The sequence below is a fragment of the Polyodon spathula genome, chromosome 33 (assembly GCF_017654505.1).
Source record: "Polyodon spathula isolate WHYD16114869_AA chromosome 33, ASM1765450v1, whole genome shotgun sequence".
Classification (NCBI taxonomy): domain Eukaryota; kingdom Metazoa; phylum Chordata; class Actinopteri; order Acipenseriformes; family Polyodontidae; genus Polyodon; species Polyodon spathula.
This window is the reverse complement of record NC_054566.1, coordinates 374477-397307: the sequence shown is the minus strand read 5'-3', so window position 1 is coordinate 397307 and position 22831 is coordinate 374477. Positions and strand designations below refer to the sequence as shown.

General features: G+C 37.7%; 1 protein-coding gene across 5 annotated transcripts in view; it reads left to right on the top strand.

Moving 5' to 3' along the window:
- Positions 1–399: 399 nt before the first annotated feature.
- LOC121303512 (spermatid perinuclear RNA-binding protein-like) overlaps positions 400–22831 on the top strand; it is an 80420-nt gene continuing 57988 nt past the window's right edge. For 2 of the 5 annotated variants that reach the window (XM_041234235.1, XM_041234239.1), the window contains exon 1: positions 1255–1392. The gene's annotated coding sequence lies outside the window, so the exon portion shown is untranslated. Of the gene's footprint in view, positions 474–1254; positions 1393–17417; positions 17440–22831 lie in introns of those variants that run through there. The other 3 variants (XM_041234236.1, XM_041234238.1, XM_041234237.1) reach the window with 3 other exon arrangements.

The window sequence follows — 22831 nt, the reverse complement described above, 5'->3', positions numbered from 1 at the left end:
ACTGTATGGATATTAGTCAAATGTGTACTTTGTGCATAATAATATAAGAAAGTGTAAATAAGTGTAAAAATAATGTTCAAATGCATAAATAAAAACGTCCTTCTGTTTTACCGCATTAGATTATTTTTTTCCCTCGGTAGCAATATCTGCGAGGTTATGCACTGTAGTATTTTCTTGGTCCAGTCAGTTAGCTCTGCAATACGCTGCCCCTGAGTGCAATAATACTGAAGATCACTGATATCGTACAGCAACTAACCGTATGCAATTACGGCGTTTGTTGATCAGTCAGCCTTTTTTCACATTCAGGTGCAGAGAAAGGCGGGGAGTGAGCTGTGTCTTACTGTCTCTTGAGTTCCTCCAATAGTGAAAGCTCACATTGTCACGTGTATAGAGCTACCGTCTAACCAGTCGGAGTAGAGGGAGAGAAAGAGAAAGGGACAGACTTGGGAGGTAGCAGAGTGGAACTCGGGTAGGTAAATAAAATATTACTTTTAACTGGTAAATGCGGTAAAATGGGAATTAAATGCTGCGTTGTTAAAAAAATAATGCAGATACGTCAGCATTTTTTTTAAGCTGCTATGGTAATCTGCCTATATAAATAGTATTAGAGGACACTGTCAGTCTGTTTTGGGAGTATATAACATGCAACCCGAGTGATAGCGTTGCATTTATTACTTATTGCTTACCACAGAAGCTGGGAATCTCCCTTTTTTTAAAAAAAAAAAAAAAATTATGTTTGTGAAAGTGTGATTTTCATTGCGTGTAACTGTTTTGCATTTGAGGTTGAAATAGATTGCTTTTGCGGGCTACTTGAATTATTTATAAGAGGCTGACTGCAAGAAATGTCAAAAAATTAAAGCAGCACTCGTTCATTTCGGTAGACACAGATGTTTCTGCAAGTATTGCATTAAATGCGACATTTCAATGGGTCACTGTACTGTAATAAACTTTTTTTTTTTTTTTTTTTTTTTTAACGTATACCATCAGTTGTTTTATGAAAGAAAACAAACAAGTTGTGCCAGTTTTAGCGTGCATTTAAAGCAGTTCTGAAATGCCACGTTTGCAAAGTGCAGCGTGCTGCAGAAAGTAACCTGTGTTGTGTGCTAGTTGTCATTCTGTTGTATGCGGTGGAGACCCCGTCCGCATGTTGCTCTGTTTGGGCTCCAGTCCCAGCTGCCAAATAGTGCTCCCACGCTGGGAGTATTGCTAGGTGGTGTGCACGCATGCGCACATTGTGCTCGGACAGGTTTCCTGCCAGATGGTGTCCGCAAAAGACCAGCAGGAGCCTCGCGTTGTAACAAGGGGCAACGGAATAGAAGTACAACTTTTAATTTCAAATAGTAGATTTGGAATTGGAACACGTCGTACTAATTTAAAATATCAGAGCAACGAGTAAGTCTTTTTTTTTTTTTAATGAATGGATAATGTTTTGAATGTTTTTGTTAAATTTCACATTGTGTGAACACGTTTTCGAAAGTAGCCGGTCACAGAGCTGGCGTGACTCAGATATAGTTTGCCACAAAAAAATAAATAAATAAATAAATAAATAAACAAACAGCCAGCCAGCTTTTTTTATCGCTGCAAGTCGTGCGCGTTAAAAAGGTGATGTTGACAGTTTGGATAGTTTTATCGGAAAAGCCAGGCAATACTGCTGTGTATATCCTGTTTCTCAAGAGTTGCAGAGCGAGTGCTTTGTAAATACTACACGGTACGGTCAGCACAGGACTTATTTTCTTGGGTTGAATAATGTTATTGCATTTTAATATTATTAAGCTTGCGCTGCGGCTTTACGTTAACAGTGTGAGCTAGGAAATCGAGCTGTTGGCATTTAAGTTGATAGTCGCTGTCAGTGTCAGGTGAGACCCAGGCTGTGTTTTTTATTTTGTTCAGATCGCACACACTATTGATCCCTTAAAGTTAATATTAGCACCCAAGGCTATGTTATATTGTTAATCTGATATTCCGTGCTATAATTTGTTTTGTTGTCATTTGCCCTTTAAATGTTCCTTTCTCATCCCTCCATATTAAATAATATATCGTTGCGGGATTTTAATTAAAAAACAAAACAAAACCTATACAAAACACTTAATGTATGGTCTGTTTCCTTTTCGTTTTTGTTGAGAAATCAGCAGCCCCCCTCCCTTTTTATTTTCCAAACACTACATCGCTGAGCAGGTGGCGTCCTCTCAAGTTTCACATTTTTGCTCTTGTTTCGATTTACCTATGTGTAGGCCTTCTTATTTTTGTGTTTGTTTTTTCAAAACGGCTCGGATTACGACTTTTTAGAATCCAGCGTTTAATAGTTACAGATAGTTAGCTTGGAGGAAGTACCCTTTTCATTTGTAGAGATGTATAGAGGTGTATGCGGAACGATGTGGTTCTTGCCCGTAGTGTTTGTTCTGTTTTGGCACTCCGACAGCAGGTGCTTTATTCAAGCATGTGAGTAAACAAGCTGTCTGACGTTGCTGTAAAAATACACACTCTTTAAATATAGTGATATTTCTATGCCAGTTTGGCGCATTGTCCATGAACTTGTAGCACCTTGTAGATTCTGCTGACATACATTTTCACTTTTAACTGCTAATTACATCATAATAACATTAGGCTACGTTATGCAATAATAAATGACAGGTGTTTATAGATGGAAAGCAGTAACATTTCTGTCTGTATCTAAAATATAATTTAACATATTGTACACAAACTATAATGGATAGGGATCCTATACTATCGGCATGCATTAACAAACTAAAGCAGTTGCCCCACGTCCACTGTGTAGTCAAATACAGCTCTGCTGAATGCAAAAAAAAAAAAAAAAAAAAAAAACATACTTCAAACTGTCTAAGAAGCTTTACTTGTCAGTATTTTTATTATGAAAACTGAAAAGGCATTTTTAGGGAGCAAAAAATTCAAAATATGATGGCAACTGAGTGCTACATTACTGCACTTTTAAAATCTCAAATGAAACCCTTTAAAAGGTTACATTGGCATTGTTAGATGTGGTGTCCAGAAATTCATTTGACGAGTGCTGCTGGAATAATGCAATGTTGAAGTTTTAGTTCAATACCTTTCCATTTAGCACATACCAGTTTATCAGCATACAGTGACTTCTTGTTATAGCAAATGACATTTACATTTCCTCAACCCCCCAGCTGAGTAAGCTGCCAGTATGAATGTTGATTTCTATTTGTTGTTTGCTGTTGATTATGTTGACTCTTGGTTTGGCACCGTGCTGAGTGCATTGTCCAGTTTGTTCAGAAAACTGCAAGCTGTGTTAACAAGCATTATTAATAAACTAGTAGTCAAACTGAAGAAGGCTGTAGCTGAAACATTTGTCTGCTTGACTTTGTTTTCTATTGTTTTGAAACGAGGGTGGCAGGGACAAGCTCAAGCATCTAGTTGATATTTTGTATCAATACTGTATATTTGCCAGCTGTTGTGCAGTGTTTTCCTATATACCACCCTCCCTCCAAAATAGCTTTTTGTTATGAAGCCTGACCTGTTAGCACCTTCCCATTTGATGTTGAGACCCCAGTTCTGAAAACAAATGTAAGGGTGATGGGATAGTGAAGAAAGAGGGGTTTCAACACAGGTAGTTTTTTCTATACACATTAGAATGTGCTATGGCAATTTATGATAATGTACATAAATACATATCTCTGTTCGCACTGGGGGCCACACACATGTTATGGCTAAAGCAGAACTGTCCTGGAAAGTGGCAACCAGAAGTCTCAATGTAGAATTTAAAGCAGCTTTCATCAGTCACCATCAATAGGCTTTAGATGTGATTAATTTTGAAGGTTTAAGTTTGATCTTAATTTACAAGACAGAGTTTTTGAACTGCACACAGTCATTCAAAATCCATTCTTTATATATACCAGAATTGCTGGTCAGAAGGAGAGAAATCTTAGATTGCAAATTGTACATGACTGTCTGAAACTTTACCTTCTGTCAGCTACAACAGATTTTGTCTGCAGTATTTGATAGCATTTGTTATAAGCAGCTAGTTTTACATTGGTTTCTAGATTACTCCAATACCTTTGTTCTCTGGTACTGCAGCGGGTAATTGCAAAGCACACAGAACACAATGCATTTTAAAAGAATGGGATTGTTTTCACAGATTTGTTTTTTGTTCCTTGCGAGTTGTGAAATAACAGATGGATGACTTACTAAAATACCAGTCAGTAATATGCTTGGCTGTGTGTTCCAGGAAACATTAGCTAAACTCTTCCTTGATTATGCAGGAAGTTTATAGTGGCCGTGATAGGGCTGTGTTCAAAGGTTCCTTCGCTAGCCAGGAATTCAAAGGTAGTTCTGAGTCTTTGAAGGTTCGTCAGGCGGCATTCACACTATCTTTTGAATTGTATAATGGATATCACTGAAACAGAAGTTGTTGTATTAAAGTCCACAACCACATTGCTATACGTAGCAACTCTATATGGCGCCACTGCCATGCATTGGAGCAGGGATATTATGCCAAAGCACTGGGGGGAGGGTACCTATAGTGATTGTATTGCTTGTAAAATATGTAGCCTACTGACTACCTGGTGTACAAGACATTGTAACAGAAGTGCTATGGTGGAATGATAATGCAACACTAACACTAATAATTTTAATTTCGAAAACTGAGCACTCCCCCCCCCCCCCCCCCCCCCCGCCCCCTCGTGTTATCCAGAGGCAGAAATTTAATTTGTTAATTTGCCATCTCGACAGCAAAGCAGTGTATAGTGTTGGCTGTATTGAAAGAAATGGCGCAAAGCCTCTGCTGTTTGGGATTATTGTTAAATGGCCATACAACCAAAAAAAGGTGAAATGCAGACTATGCAAGTGACTCCTATCATGGAGGCACAACCAATCCCTGGGATCACTTGACAAGCTGTGGGTAAGTTCAAATTATTATTATTATTATTATTATTATTATTATTTAGTAGTAGTATTAAATTAGTAAAATGTGACTGTGTGACTGATAACTGGCTTGGAACAGTGAGTGCTAAATAAAGCTTTGTTTTGCCTAAGTCAGCTGCAGTTCTTTTAATTGGTTGCAATAAGGTTCTGCTGCAATGCAAGCCTGCTGTATATATTGCAGGCAGCATCAATTATGTGTACATAAACATGTATTTTTATTTAAATTATGTGAAACATGATTTAAACGACGTGGGTGTTTTATTCCATTTATATGGATTACCTGTATGATAATAGGATTTTCAATCAAATGTAAACTAGTAGCAATGGTGATGTCACCAGTAAATTATGCAAATGAGTACCATTGAAGATTCAGTCCTTCCTCGGTAATGTTCCGAACCTTCAGAGGTCAAAATGTACCCTTCGTTACAGCCCTAGTCGTAACGGACCTGCTGTGCAGCTCTCTCAACTTCTGGAAATTGGGTTGTGTAAATTGAATCTTGGGTAATAGCTAAAAAGATGGAATACATGTCTTACACTTTTTTTATTATTATTATTAATTTGCAAGGTCTGTGGCTTTCCGTTTAGTGATTGTTTTCTAGCTAATTTTTATTTTTTTATTTTTATTTTTTGTGAGAATATAATAAAGGAACCTGACACATTTTTGCTTGTAAAACTGTTCCACATACTAAAACATAAATTATGGATGGTATATCTGAAGTAGGTTACTGATATCACAAGCATGCCATTTGTATAAAACAGCAGGAGATGGTTGCATAAAACTATATTAGACTAGTCTAAACAGCTAGACCGGTCTTAGTTTTGTTATTTAGACTAGTCTAATGCAAGTTAGCCAGTTGCATAAAAATTCAGACTTAGCCTAAAAAGTTAGCCTCCAAACCCTCAGGCTAACTTAGAAATTATGTCTATGTTTCCATGGAAACCGTAAACTGTCATAAATAAATAATGGCCTCCCACTGTAATCTCTGGCTGTATGAACACTGTCTGAGGAGAGAGAGAGTGTTTAAAGACAGAAACAATCCACTGGAAGTGTACTCAGATACTGAGGTAATTGAAAGGCTTCGTTTACCAAGGCAAACCATTCTAACATTAGCAGAAGCTCTAAAGGATAACTTGAAGCCTGCCACAGACAGAAACCGTAGTGTCCCTGAGGTGTTACAGGTTTGCGACGGGTTGTTTTTTAAATTCTTTGCGGGATTTCATGGGGTTGCATAAATCCACTGCCTCAGTCTACAGGTAAAAAGGAACTTGCAGCAAGACTGCCAGTGCTTCCTGTAGAGCCAGCTGTTCTGAACACGTTGAAAAGTGACTTATTTTATATTGCTGGATCTCCAAATGTTGTGGGAGCAGTTGATGGGACACATGTAAAGATGGAAGCTCCTTCAGTTGATGAACATCTGCATGTGAACAGGAAAGGATACCGCAGCACAAATGTGCAAATGATATGTGATGCTAACCTGAAAATGATTGACTCTGTGGTTCGCTGGCCTGGCTCAACCCACGATTCCCGCATCCCGAGGCAGTCTGTTGTACACAAAGCTTTTGAAGGGGACGCAGTACCTGGAATACTGCTTGGAGACAGTGGATATCAGCTGAAACCTTGGTTACTTACACCATTCATCAACACGATAAATGAAGCCCATACTCGCTATAACACACACAATCAAGAAATGTGATAGAGAGGTGTTTTGGTGTGCTAAAGAGAAGGTTTCACTGTCTACATGGAGATTTGAGGATGGTGCCTGAGCGAGTCTGTAACATCTGTGCTGCTGTAGTCCTGCGTAACATTGCAAAGTAAGAACAAATGTGCGTTCATGTTCATTCTCCCATTGTGACAGGTGGAATCACATTTAAATGTAAATGTGTAGTTTGTCTTTAGTTAACTATTTGTGAAGATACTAAAATAAGTATATATAACTAATTAAAATAAATATGGTAGAAAATAAAATAGTCCTTTGTATTACCTTTTTCAGTGCAATGCAGTACATTAAATTATTGTTCCTGTTAGGGCTGCAACGAAGGGTACATTTTGACCTTCGAAGGTTGGGAACACGTTACCGAAGGAAGGTTCGAACCTTCGTTGGTACTGCTTTGCATAATTTCTTGGTGACGTCACCATAGCACTTGTTTTTATTTGATTGAAAATCCTGTTATTTTACAGGTAATCAATTTTAATGGAATAAAACATTCATGTGTAGTTTAAAAATACATGATATAGAACAGTAAATGTTTTAAAATACATATTGTTTATTTACACGTAATTATGCCCGCTTGCGATGTATACAGTAAGCATTGCACCAGCGCCAACTGCAGCGGAAACTGTGGATTTTAATAACAACTTTTTTTACGTAATATGCATTATAGAAATCAAAAGATCAAATTTTGCATCTGAGTGACATTTACTGTGTGATTTATAGTATTCACACAATGTCAAACAGTTTCTGTTAACAGAAAAACAAAAAACCCAATGGTGCGTGAACCTGTCTGATGAACCTTCGAAGGGTTAAAACAATCTTTCTCTAATGTTTTGCACATTTAGTATTTTCAAAGCCATAAGAAATCTCCGACATAATTTAAAACCACAACCCCTTGTGTAAAACAAACCAGTAGCACATCAGGGACTCTGATTTTTGCCTGTAGCAGGCATCAAAATATCCTCTAGATCTTCAGCAAATGTTTTAATGGTTTGCCTTTGGTAAACAAAGTCTTTCAATTACCTCAATAATAATAATAATAATAATAATAATAATAAACTTGCAGTGATTTCTGATGTATTATACCTGCAATGACTTCTTATTAGGATAATACTTCTTATTAGGACAAATGTAGATATATTCAAATTAAACTTTGTATTTAATAATTTAGTACATTTCCTGAAAAAAGGAAATTAATATTGACTTTAATGTTTTTTAAAACAAGTCTGTTACAGATTTAATATAAACCGTTATTCTGCATTTCAAGTTACTGATGGATGCATTGACCCTTTTTACTGTTTTCCACCAATAGTAAGGCAAACAGACCCAAAAATAGTGTTTTTATTCTAAATAAGTGAAAGTCTGGAAGATTGCCTTTTAAAGGTACGTGCGCGAGCGCACACTCCTTGGGTCAGTTAACTGCCAGATGAAACCTTTCAAAAATAATCTTTTTATTAAACTCTATGAAGATCAGATTTTTGTACCTGATTTGAATTGGACTTGCTTGTGGGGGATACAAATAGTTGTATTGTTTTCAGAGGTGAAGCTATCCTTCTATGGGTTTTATTTCTGTTGATTTTATGTGTGTGTGTGTGTGTGTGTGTGTGTGTGTGTGTGTGTGTGTGTGTGTGGGGGGGGGGGGGGGGGGGGGGGGGGGGGGGGACTTTCACAAACAGATGTTTGTTCAGACTTATCTTTGAAAGAACTCTTATTCAGCAATTCTCAAATTTCCTTCAGAGAATCCGCTGTCTGTTCAGCAATAACCAGATCACCCTGCAAGCCTCCAAAGCAATCGCTAAGCTGCAGTACATGTGAAGTAAGCTTCTTCGTGCACAGCCTGTATGAAACTAGCTTTGTATACTCTTTTTTTTTTAAATGGTGCTTATTGTATGTATGTAATGATGCAATGTGTAAAGTGTTTTACGCTTGGTCTTAAAATCCATATGACTAGGTTTAGCATACGTATCTTAATTCACTGATCTTTCACTCCAGACTGCTCTAATCTACTATCTACTGTAACTGTCTCCAGCAGTTCTGATTTGTAAGTGCTTTAAGTGCAGTAGCACACTCCCGAGTGTTCTGATATGGTCCAAAATCCACAAGCCTACTGTAGGCTGTTTAATTGCACTTGGCTTTGCCTTGTGTCAGACATCCCCCCCTAGTTGTACAGATATTGCAGCAGGACACCTGTCATCTGTTAGTGCTTTCTTATTGTTTAGAGTACATTTGTTTTGAGGCAGGATCTAATAAAACTCTTTACTGGAAATACCTGAGGCTTAAGTTTTTTCAACCTAGGCTTTAACAACCTGAAAATGTCCTAATAATGTTGGTGCTCTTGTACAACATTCTATACTTTGGACTTGATATACAGCAGTGCCCTTACGCTATTCATTCGATATACATTATAAACTAAAGAATTGCAGCTCTTAGTATTTATTTGGCAGTGATATATTTCATTGTGTTTAACAAAGGGAAGTTTACGTGTTATGATAGTTAATGTAGCAAAGTATTGCAGTAAATAAGTGTCTTGCAAGTAAACTCAATACAGTACCACCTAACCTTCCAAAACTAAAGACCCACTCTTTCGAACTTAGTTGCATTTCAAAAATGACCAAGTGGCAGTCCACACAAGAAGTTATTTTTGTTTTTATATACAGACTAACTTTACTATAAAAAACCCTTCTTATAACGAACACCTGTTTAACGATCCCAACAGCAAGAACTGATTTTTTTTTTCAGTGCAAATTATCCCTATTAGAATGATCACGTACAGGATCGACCCGGATACATCGATCTCAGTACTGACTGACACTGAACTTTCTCCAGTGTCCAATGTGTTATTCTCTCATTGAAAACAAAGACCATGGTTGACTAATTCAAAGATAACGCTAATTCAGAGATGTCCTATTGTAGTATGAATCATGCACATACGTCATCTTCACACAAACTGCAACCAGGGCAACTGACGTGAGGAGCAATCTACGCTGGATAGTTTTTTCAAGAGAAAGGACATGTAATTACTGTATTCAGCATGTTAGTATACATTCTTTCCTTTTTCATTTCTTTACTATTTACTATTTTCTTTTAAACACATTACCCAGTAATAAATAAAACTGCCTATGTTGCAGCTTCTGCAGTATAGCTTTATATCCCATTAGAAACCAGGGTTTCCTATACAAACACTGCCTACTTCAATAATTAAATGTATGCCTGTTGTTTCTGCATATACTGTAGCAGCAGCACCTTGCATTAATAGCATGTTTCTTTCAGTTCTGCCAGGAAGTATTAACTGTAATAACTAACCGCTATATGAACAGTAATGTAATTGACTTAAGTAAAACTGTACAAGTTGGCTAAAACTACACTGGGCAGCCTACAGTATGTTAGTATGTAATGCTGCTTTTAAAATATCTGTTCTCACAAATTTATTTTCATGCTAATGTATTCAGGTCAAATGTGATGCCTTCCTGTTTTCTTTTATTCCCAAGATAAATGACTGCTACTGTTTGGCCCAGTTGTTGTCTTCGTTATAACATAAATCTCACCCAAGTTCAGAGCCACTACCAGGTTTCTATTTTCTCTATGTTAGGGAGTTACCGTCCCGTTCAGGGGGTGCAAAATTTAAAGTGTGTAATTCATGTCAAACTTATTAAATAGAAAGCTAATGCCTTTAACACATGGGCTGTGCTGTGCTCATGGTGTAAAACCTTGTTATGGATGATTTATGAGTGGGCTGTTTACCAGTTTCCTCCAATAACATACTGTGCTAATGTTAGAATATGTTTGTTCTGTCCTGCTGGGGCAGAGTGTCCTTTTTCTAAAGGCTGTTTTTAACCCTGTTTGGAGACGGTAAATCACAATTATACTATTATAATCTTACTTCTGATGTTTTTAGGCCAAGGTGAATGCATGTATAGCAGGTGAGATCAGGAACCTCAAACAGCAGGCTGCTCTCAGTAGAGATTTGGTTCGGTATTTTCTTTTTTTAGGGGCAGTTCAGGGTCACTATTCCTTCTCTCTGATATTTTTAGTTCATTCTCAACATATCGCTAATTAACCCCTTAGCATCTACAACAGTTTGCTTGTAACTTTCGGGTCGAAAGCAAAAACACAATAGTCATAATCTGCCTTCCTTTTGTGCAAATGGGACAGTAATGTTGGATTTACCGTGTATGATTTATTATAGCAGACCCCACCGCTCATCCAACCGTTTGTTGTTAACGTTTCGGGTCCAAGCAAAAACACAATGTCATTAATCTGCCTTTGTGCAAATGGACAGTTTGGATTTACCGTGATTGATTTATTATAGGACCAATCTGCAGCAGACACTTCTTGATACACAAGGGAGATATCAGAAATAAACAGTTCCAGAGGTTAAGGGCAGAACAAGACAGCATCTAATAAAGCGTATTGGCCCACTGTTTACTTTAATGCTAATTTAAAGCAGGTCTTTCCTCTGCTGGTTGAGAGTGCTAGTCAACTGTGAAAATTATGAGTTGCCTCCAGGATGAATGAGAACGACCCTGTTGTTGGCCGCTATTTACCAGCGGTTGTCAATTTCCCTGGCAACATTGTATACTGGCCTCATGCCAGCTCGCTAGTGGCAAATTCAAGACCTTGGCCAGCTCTCGGTGGTTGACAGAGCCTAGTGTAGTATTAAAACGGAAGACTGTGAGATTCAGTGGGCAGTTTCTTTTTTTTTTGTGTGTGTGTGTGTGCAGAACCACCTTTTGAAAAATAACTAGGAAATATTAAAAAATGCCCTGGTTCTAAATCTAATGCAAATGTCCTTAATGTATGAGCTTGAATAATATTCATAAGCACATTATTTAAATAATATCTCCTGCATTGCAGGCTGAATGTCATATTCCCAATCCCATTAAGTGAAGATGCTTTTTTAATAAGTGGCCTTAGGTGAGGTTTGTAGAGAGCTATTACAAGCGCAACAGACCTTACACAGCTACACTACAGTATAGCTGCTTCTATAATTAAAACGAAGAGGGGTGCGGTTGCTGTTCTAACAACATCTTGAGATTTTTGTGATCAAGACTGTGTAAGTGCTGTGTGTGTTGGTTACCTGCAGTAGTTCTATTTGTTTTAAATGCTTATATGGCATTAACAGTACACTGTATGGACATATCGCTCAGTAGTTTCAGTCCCTGGTGATTAGTAATTTTTGCATTTGGTGAGAAGATTGTGATGAAATGAATTAAACGGATCACACCTTTTGCAATCAGCAGTTGCATATTAAACCCCTCCTCTTCTCGACTGGATTACCTACATAGCAGGTTCTCGGCTCTTATTTCAGAACCTGGCTCTTTACAGAAAATAGCAGTAGCATTAAGCTAACGTTTAAAAATCAAGTGCTTACAAAAATAAATCATCTGTGACTTTAAATGTCCCCATTTGAAATTCTAACCGTTACTTATGACAAAAGACAATGCACAGTATTGCGTGATCTGTGGAGAAGTCAGTCCGAGTGTATTTTTGTCCATGGTGAGGAATGTCTCTGCACATGCAGTACTTATGAATTATAGTCTTTGACCGCTTATCTTGTGGGTCAAGATGCACTAGAAATACATTACAAAAACAACAAACAAAAAAAACACCTTTTTATTTTCACCTAGAAACCAATCCTTTAATACGCTCATAAATACTGTCACAAGGGGAATACTGATCTTGGGATTCGGTTTGACATTATTTACAGTCCTTTTTATGGGAAAACAATGTTCTGGAATTCAGTTATCCTGTCAGTTTGTCTGTCTAGCTCTGTATGTGAAATGGAAATGAGCTGCCTTTGGATTGCCAATGTTTGCTGTTCATCATCCACTATTGAAAATGCACTAGTGCTGAATTTAGAAACGCTAAAAGAAACCTAAATTCAAGGACAAATGTTTCGACTTGAAGATTATTTCAGTGTCATGAAATGTTTGGCATTGTTAGTTTCCTTTTAGTATTTCTAAGTTCTGTAATGCTTATTTATCCAATTGAAGAGTTTGTTACTATTTTCTAAGTTGCCCTACTGTAAACAAATCCTGCAGTTACACAGGAAATACGTTTTTCCCGCTGTCACAACTTGATATAAACCGATTAATTTTGGCTGCAGTAATTTTTACTTATTCAAGAAAAACTCTCAGCAGTCTGAACAGTTGTCATTTACATTCAGTGCCATTCAGTAATGGATGCAGAACTTCTCGTAAGAATTAGATTCTTTTTTTATTACAGATTTGTACTGACTTCCTCATTTATTGTCTGCATTGTTACGGTACACCTGCCTACAAAGGATCAGTAATGTTCTTAGTTAACTTTTTTTTTATGAACTTCTTAGCTGAACTGCAATTAATCGCACACACACACACTGTAGAATACAAGAGACAAAGCATGCTAAGCACTGGTGACAGGGGCTTCATTAGAATTATATTGAAGTTTAACGATTCAGTGCCAGACAATGATTCAGTTCCATTACCTACAGGAATAATTGGTAGTCGTGGTAACAGAACATGATCTTTTACAGTAGGTGTCTAAATTGTCTGAGGTTCAAGCAGCTGTTGTTATTCTTGCTAAAAATCCATTTGCTTATTATAATAATAATAATAATATTTTTTAAATCAACCACAATTGTTTTTTAGCCAGGTTAAAACTTTTTTAAAACAACCATCTGTGGTCCACATAATACCTTTCTGTTTGGGTATTACTGGAATGCCCTAATCTGGATAAGCACTGCAGAGTGGTCTTGGTTTGTTTTAGTTTAGCTTTTTTATTTTTATTTTTTAGTATATATATAGATATATACAAAAAGAGACTTCCATTAAATTAATTGTTATTTTAAATCTTTGATGTTTTTGTGTGGGTCAGCTGTCTACACTTAGGATTTTCCAAATACGCTAGCAGATTGCAAGTGGAAGGATTTAAAGTAAATATTTTGGTCTGTGGTGCTGACAAAATGTATTAGATTTTACACAGTGTGGTATAGTTAGTGGAAGAGGTGAGGCCAGCTCTAGAGGTCAATACATGGTTTGTAAGATTTCATGGGGCAACAAAGTACTCTCTGTTTACAAGACTCTTCACACTCAACGATAAAAAGGGGTCGGTCTTCTCGGACAGACTTGATTTGGGTCCACTGATCTCCATACAAAGTCAATGCTGAATGATCTCTTTGTTGTTGGGATGGGGTTCAAAAAGACTTGAGGGATAGATCATGAAGGTTAAATTTGCTTAGAACTTGAAATTACATTACAGCAGAAAGAAAATTGATGTCCTTTTAACAGGAGCTTAAAACTTGTTAATTCAATTTCAGTGAAAACATGTAAATTGTACCTTCTATTTTTATTTTCTGTTCGAAAAACTACAGAGAAGGTGATGACCACAGTGGTTTAGGAGTTCTTGCAAGTACAATGTGGCATTTTATTGGTGTCATTTGCACTTCTACATTTGGCTCCATCGTATTAACATCTATGGTCATCAATAGGTAATATGGTGACACATTACTAAACTAAAGTATCAAGACGGTATCTTGAATACCCTAACTCTACCCTCTGAAACATGCCTCGTTTCGGTGCTTGTTTTCACAGGCACTCCCCCATTATAGTCCATAACTTCAAAAATGAGTGATGAGAGCTAATCTTTTAGCATTCTTCCTTCTTCCTAAAATCCTTTGGGGTACTTGCATATGCGATATGTGAAGAATCTGAGAGATGGTGTAGTCTGTGAAAATGACCCTTGTGACAGGGTAGTGTCACGGCCCAGGCTGGCTACCAGCAGGAATTAGACACAGAAAGCTTCAGTCTTAAAGCACTGTTGCGTACTTTATTAAACAAAAATAAAATAAACCAAACACAAAAAGTTGCGAATCAGTACAAAGATCTCAGTACAAACACTCCCCCTCGCCACCGGAAACTCCTCTGGCAAGCAAAGATTGCTTCCTTTTATACATGTGGCCATTCCCCAATTGGCATCAGTTACCTAATTTGAGAATGGCCACACCTGTGATTGCTGGCAGGGACAGATTTAATCACATCCCTGCCAACCTTCCATTGTTACACACACACACACACTATCTATACCAGCAGGGCTTTTGCCCTGCAACACAACCCGATTGCATGTTCTAATCAATTTGAAAAATGCCATTGAAAGTCACAATTAAAGCTAGTTTGTTGCCACTTAAAAGGTGCAATTTGATACCCTGAGTTCTACAGTGGCAAATTGGGCCTTTTGGATTGCATCTCTTAAATTTTTTTTAACACCATAAATTCATTTCCGGACAAAGTTGATTGTGAGTGAACCTGGAGCTATTGAGCTGTCTGTGCTTACATAAGTATTTCTGCATGTACTGTACTGGTGAAGCAGCACACATGTTTGTTCTGTAGATGCAGTTCCTTTTAAAAGTGAAAGTCTGTTGTGGTGCATGTAGCTGCTCTTGATACTGTACAGAATCTGTCTCATAACAGTTGCATCCTTGACATGCCCCTGCTACTTCTCTCAAGATACTGTATACACATTGACATTTACTCTGGAACTTGTTTAAAGAAGAGGGGCACAAGACTGTGTTACTCTTAAGAATGAAGCCGGGATGCCTGAATATGGTTAAGTATACAGTACTTGGAGGTTACTTTAAACTCTTATCTATTTGGAGCAATCTATGCAAGTGTTTATAATGAATGGTGAGGTGTGGGGACCCTGGTGCTGATTGAAAGTTACAATGTCACATTTTAATCCTATTTTTTACTTTTTTCATTTCTAACACTGGGCTATTTGCAACCACATTAAGTAGACTGCTTTGAAGATATGAAAATATTGCATAAGAACCTTGAATACAGTATCCATTTCTAGTTTTCATTTTGGCTTTTTCACAACCTGATTCAGTTTCACGGATTTCCTTAAAATACAGTGGAACAGGTTCTGCTTATTAAAGCATCCAATCTATTTATATATTATTCTGTATCCCTTGGATCATTGCTTTTATTGTCAAAACAGGATTTGCCTGGTATTCTGTCTGTCCTTCATCTTTGACTTTGTGTTTCTAGCAAGAAGTGACCCATGTTTACAGCCTTCCAATGACTGCAAAGGAAGCTTCTGGTTTTATTTAGACTGGGGACGTTGTCTTGCTGTTAAACTTGAGTTTACAGCTGTAGGTCAAAAGCAGCTGAGATCCATTGATCTTGATACTGTATGTGACTTATGTGCTTGTTGGAACCTGGTTACCGCTTTGTTAGGTAGTAAGGCCTGACAGACTGGTTTATCAGGAGATAACCTTGCCCTGGGGACAGTGGCATTATCAGGCACTTGTCTCAGATGAGTGCCTCTGAACTTCTTCAGTGAGACATTATCTCTTGATAACATTTTCCTGGAATTGTTTTTTTTTATAATGAATTATACAAAAGTGGTGCTTATATGATTAAGCAGTGATAGGGCACTACAATCACTGATCCACTGTGAGTCTTTTCATTGTCATTTAAAGTAGGAGGCTAGAAATTCCAAGTAGAAGGCAGGGGGGTATGGGGGTCCTCCCCCAGCGTGGATGCAGGAGGGTATGGGGGTCCTCCCCCAGCGTGGATGCAGAGGGGTGTATGGGGGTCTTCCACCAGCATGGGTGCAGGGGGGGAGTATGGGAGTTTTGCATGGTTCTTGTAGATGTCATCAACATCTATCCAAAAATATCTTTGGGTGATATTTCAGAGGGGGTTAGTGACCAGTTTGGGGGACTGAAAAATTAGAAGAGTGGTCCCCAAGGTTCTTACAGCAATACTAACGTTTTAGAACCTGCATCCCCTACAGGGTAAAGAGTTGCCCTGAAGTTTGAATAAAACACAACTTACCCCTCATCTGGCAAATTGCCAAAAGTGAGTTGGGTGCTTCTGCTTCTCAAAAGCCTATTCATTACGAGTCTAACGAGGTGCTACACATGACGGTAGCGTTTAAGTTGGGCCCAAGGTGATTTTTCTGGTCATGGTCTTTTTTTTTTTTTTTTTTTTTTTTTCCACTTTAGGTTGACCTTTCCAGGTCACAGCTTAAAGGGGAAATAAAAAATAAAAATAAATAAATAAAATCTAAGACGGTCAGGCAACGGCTGTGGTTGAGCTGGTGTGGAATGACCCATTTCGGACTCAAACACACATTATAGAGATACCATAATACCAAGTGAAACCGAAGAGAAACATTTCTAAATTAAAGACACAAGTTAAGAAGCAGCATTAATTGGTAGTAAATTTGAATACAGAAAAGGCATTTTTCATGTTTTTTCAGTTTTCATGTTTCCGTTTTTTCCTTGCATTTATACCAAAAAACCCCACAAAAAACAAGACCGATTTTCAGTTAAATTTTTAATTCATGGAACCACCAGTCCTTACATTTATTTTTAGTCTTCCAAGATTCTGAGTTTACATCCTTTCCCATGATGCCGTTTCTCATTCACTACAGAGTCAGAGAATGCGCAAGTGCATAAATAAATAAATAATAAATAAAAATGCTCTTGCCAGAACTGGGATTTCAAACACTGTTTATTTTATAGTTTTCAAGGCGGGGGGGGGGGGGGGGGGGGCGTCAGGTTTTATAGTTTGAAGTTGCTCTGAAAGTGGTCTGACAGACTGTGCTGCCATTTACTCTGGCTTTGTTTTTAACTCGTGAAGAGAGGCTTGCAGTGAAACCCTTAGCATGAGAACGATGCATTATGTGGAAGCAGATTTCTTTTACTGTAAATGTATTTCAGATCAGGAAGAATACTTCTGCACTGTAGGAAGCAGTCGGCTGAAAACTCGATCCTTCAGGAGACACATTGCTGCTGTTATTGTTTTGTGATCTTCAACATTCAAATATAACTACAACACAGGTTTGCTGGGTGTCATCTTTGTTGAACAAAATATTGTGTATTTTGCTATTTGCATGTTGTGCTTGGGATTTTTTTAAGCCATTTTGATTGACATTGCAAGATACATTACAGTCAAATTCTAACCATAGCATTCAAATGAGCTGGCAGCCAACATGTTGTACATTTATACAAAAGCTGTAGCTTTCCCCACATGTACTGTGGTACATTAGCACTATACAACAGCATACTAAAAACTAATTAACACATTTTAGACATATTAATCTAGCCTTCTCAGCCAAGCTTGGTTTCCTGTATGTTGAGGCATGTTTTTGTCTTTACTTGTTGCAGTAATCGAGTTACAGCAGGAGGCTGGTATTCCAATGAGTGGTGTCTCTTCTGTGATAATGATAACTAGTTTCATTGAAATCTGTGTTTTAGTTTTAGCTCTTGATGTTCAAGTCAAGGCATTTATCAGGTCATTAATCTGCCCCTAATAAGCAAACAGATTTGAGGTAATCTTCTGTAATTACCAAAAGATAATGTCTAGAAATTCTTTCTTCTTCATATATTCAATGAAAAGGCCTTGGTATTAAAATTGAGCCTGCAATTTGTAATATACATTGTACTGGAGCTTCATATAGCTTGATTTTAGTAATGCTTGAAATCTGAAAAGACATGGATCATATTGCTAAAGGAGTCTGTAATGAAACACTCAAGGTTAAATTTGCAAATGAGCTGAATTCTAGAATTGCAACAAGCATTCAAATGCTACATTAACGTGGACACAATTACCCCATTTACCCGTTAACAATAGCAATCTCTAAACTGAGCAGGAATTTCAGATTTTATTGTCTTTTCCATTCAATGGTCGCAATGCCTGTTGAGCAGCAGCCTGCTTTTACATTCCCTCGTCTTGACAGAGTATTTAGATTTGCTTGTATTTAGTCAAAACCATGAGAGCATAAGGGAGTTATGCTGTACGTTAAACCACAGGTGCACAGCTTCCTTGTCTTCATTCTTTATTTGAAAACAATTGTATTAGTCATTCTGTAGTAAAGGTATCCCACACCCTAGATAGAAAAACAAACAACTCAACCGCTCTGCTACAGAAAGCATGTTCCCACAGTTGTGTGGTTCAACCAGTTCCTGATGTACCACTTGCATAACACCAGGCTTGGGAAGCAGGCTTAACTTGCTCATCTGGTCGAAATGTATTGACTGAAACAAACTAATTAATTATAATTTGATAACGAATCCTCCTTTCAGCATTTCAAGTAAACCCTTAGGCAATTGAGACATTATAACTTCCTAAACAAGTGAGCAGTGTGGCCTTGAGAAGAAGCGTCGGAGCAGAGGTCTCATTTTTCATGAGAGTAAAGCTTTGAAATTCTGGGTGTTAGTGACATATTTCAGACAATGAGACAAGCTTTGAATTATTAACCACAGTATCCAGGTAGAGGGGTGCTGTTTTTTAATTGTTTTAAGGCTAGGCTTAGCATGCTGCTTCTGCAACAAAATAATTTCAAACAGCCTTCAATAGTAGTAAAAACCGTGAAATACAGTCTGAATGAGCCAGGCAGGTTTGTCTTCTTTGCTAATCATCTTGTCATCTTACTGAGGTGCGTGTTTTATTTTTTATACTTGCCGACAAATTAATAAAGTGATCCATGACTACTTATGTGGTAAAATTTAGATGCCATTCGGTTACAGCAGCTGCACGGGCCATTGAATATTTATTATGCAAAGGAGGATTTTGAGGGGAATGCAGTTCCTGATGGAGTGTGTTGAGTCACCTGCAATTAAATTCTCAAATACAGATTGCACAGACTTAAAAATATACTGTGCTTGCAGCATGTGTCATTGGTATAGTAGCCCGGGTGAAGCCAATACTATAAAACAGACAGTCAGGGTTCGATTTTAAGGCTTGTCCATTTGCCTGGGACAGTCCATTTGGACGGACGAGTGCTTCCAATGTATTCGGTGGTCAGCAAGTGTTTTGTAAGTATATTTTAATAGCACCTTGTGTAATGAAAGCTGACGCGTCCTGTTTTGGTGTGCCGGCATCTACACTGTGGTAGTAGCTAAAGATGGGGCAGGGGGCAGAAATGCCTTACTACCACCAACTTCGATCTGGGCGCCAAGGACAACAAAATCTACAGGCATTCCTCACATTTTTTTTTTCTTTTTTTTAACTAAACATTTGCTCATAAATTGAAGATCAAAACATTGCTTAAATCTCACAAAAAATGTATTTTTCCTTTTATTATCATTGTTGTTATTACTTAAAAACAAGTCAAATAAAATATCTAGCGATTTATTATTTCTAAGGCATAAACTCGCTCCCTGCAATACTTGTATAAAGGAAGGAGGGGGGGTGGGGTGGGGATAATACTTTTAAATAACGTAACAATTTTATTTAGTAATAATCCCAATGGAACCCTCACTTTTCTAATCAGTTAAAACATTATAATTCTTGTGTTGTTCTGCATTACTCCTAAAATGTGAATATTATTTCATTGGTTGTACTGCACTTGCAGTATTTATTTGGTGTACAAGAATATATAACGGCAAAACAAAATAAAAAAGCAGGAACTTATTTGTGTATTTCGACCCTGAATAACAAAGGAGGGAAACGAATCCCCTTAGTGTCATGAGATATATGGTAAATGCCAATGGACTTTTTCAAAGAATACTAAAGATTTTATTTCAGAATTCACTTCAGAAGTAAACAAATTCTAGCTGCTGTAATACTAAACTTACTGAAACCACTTGACCAAACTCACTGCTCCTTCCGCAGGGAACTAGAGAACACCACTTCTGCAATGTACATAGCAACAGACCTTTTTTGTCTTGCCAATGACATTGCAGTTTGTCAGCCGAGCACGGTGTTATTATGGGATGTACAGCTGCGTCCTGCAGGCGACCTGTACATTTAAGCTAGTGTTTTGGTTCTTCGTTGTGGGATGAATGGTAATAGGTCAGAGTGCTTTATATGTGTTTGGCATTCCTGAAAGTCAAGTGACAAGAATACAAGTATTTACTGTACAGGTTTCGTTGCCCCAATCCTGTTTCTTGGACCTTTGTTTCAGGGAAAGTAGCGGTAGTAATAAATAGGCCTGCGTACATACAATATAATTGCCTGCCACCTTAAGCTATGCAAGCTTTTTGGTTTGCAGTGCTGTTTTTTAGAAATAAACTTTTAAGCGCTACACAATGTACTATAATACTGTACATTTGCATGTTAGTGCAGTTTATATGTACCGTAATGTAAAAAAAAAAAGGCACTTTTGCATATAAAAAACTATATATGTTTTACTGCGTCATCATTCACAGTGGTGTTGCTTTTAAAATAAGCTGCTTTCAGGAGACCTAACAGCTGTTCACTGTGTGACAGAGTACTCTCCATTGCTTTTGCCATTGCTTGATGTGAAGTGAAAGAGCAACTTGGAAAATGGGCGATTCCCGCAATTATGCGCTGAAATTAAAGCCCTGTATTTTGTGCCGCGGACAAGCAGTGATCTGCCTTGCACTGGTCCGTGGGACAATTGGAAAAAATCTGTTGAAAAAACACATGGCTCGCTGGAGAAACAAGGAACAATTATATATGTTTATCTTACAGGCTATGCTATTACTGAGAGTTACTGATCAGAAGTTCAGTTATTATCATGGAGCACGGCCTAGCTATATCATTATCTGTTCTTTTCGGATACTTTTCTAAATATTAATGTTACTTCTATAGACCCAAGAGGATGCTTAGAAAACATTATTTTTATTAAAGATTTGATTAATGAGGGTCACATCACAGCCCTGCATTATTTTCTGTTACATTATTGAGAAGTAACTGGATTCCCATAGACTGTAGTAGACCAATGTCCAACGTATAATAAATCATAATTCTGAAGTTTGGTTTTCTTAGCTGCATTACAGCTGTCTGACAATTTGGAATCCTACGACACAGGTCAGTCCAAGCCTAACAAACACCATCAATGATTATCCTACAACACAAGAAGACTAGCGTTGTATTAGAGGCCAGGGAACTTTGCCAGACTTCCTATCTTCTCTGCCTTGAATGGAATTTGTAGTCCTCTATCGTCGGTGGGAGTAGGTGCCTGTTAGAAGTGCATAAATCCTTATGTAACTGTACATAAGCTGTTACAGAGGGAGGCTGAAGAGAAAGATGATGGGTTCCAGCAGCTAAGCCAGCAACTGTACATCACTTCAAAACAGGACTGTGCTAAACATCATGATTTATAACCTTTTCCCTTAAAACATTTTGCACAGAATAAACCCTTGAAATATTCAAGCAAACTTAACAAATTATAGATGTATCCTTAACAAGGGCTCTATCATTTTAGACATAACTGTGGTTCGTATTGTGACACCTTGGGTGGCCTTTTTGGAAAATCCCAGTTGTGACCAGAGCACGAATTATTCACAGCAGTCTGAAATGTAGGTGTCATTAGAAAGTGACCTTGGGTTAAAATAATATTTAAATACAGAAGTTGGAATTTTTTCCCCCCTCTGGTGTAAGCACAGTAATATCATGTCTTAAGTGTTTTTCACATTGGTGCAGAAAAGTCTTGGCCCCAGCAGGCGCCTGACCTGGCTGACATTGGTGTACATCATTTGTGTGACTAAGATGTGATGCACACAAAAAGCCTGTCTGTGAGGTGCAGACGGTTTAGACAAGCCTGCAATCAGGAGGAAGAGGCACGAATTCTGCCAGGAGCATTGCGAATGTTTCAGGGGTCCATGAGGCTCTTATATGCATGCTTTTTCTTCAAAATGAGCACGGTGCATAAGTAACATAAAACGAGGCATATAATATAGAGGGATGAGTGTCTCGATACATGCGATGGCCCTGATGGACCGTTTGTATGATGCATAAGATCAAATGATCACTAAATGAGATACTGTAGTGTACCCCACCCCCTCCCCCAGGTAGCCAAGGAGATTCCAAAAACACAGGCAAGGAGATCGCCCTGGTTATCAGTATAAATTTAATTAAATTACCAATTCAGTAGGTTTAATGACTGCCAGTTTGAAGCTAGTATAAATAAATAACAGGTTATTTTAATTATTAAGAAAGGCAAGTGCATAAAGTGAGGGCGACACCACACCAAAACTACTCGTAGTTTAGTACTCATTTCTACCCATAAATTATATATATATATAACAGTATAAAAAGATAAGACAATTCAATCAGGCTCAAAGTACTATGGCACTTTAGGGAGTTTAACACAAACACTTAAACTCCAAAAAGATAATTATTTTAACATACACAATTCAAATACAAATAAAGCTTCATATACCTTTAAATAATATACTTCAAAAATAGCAGCCTGCAGTGTTTTTCATAGAAACAATACAAACATCAATAAAACACCATGTAACTTCAAATACAACACTTCAA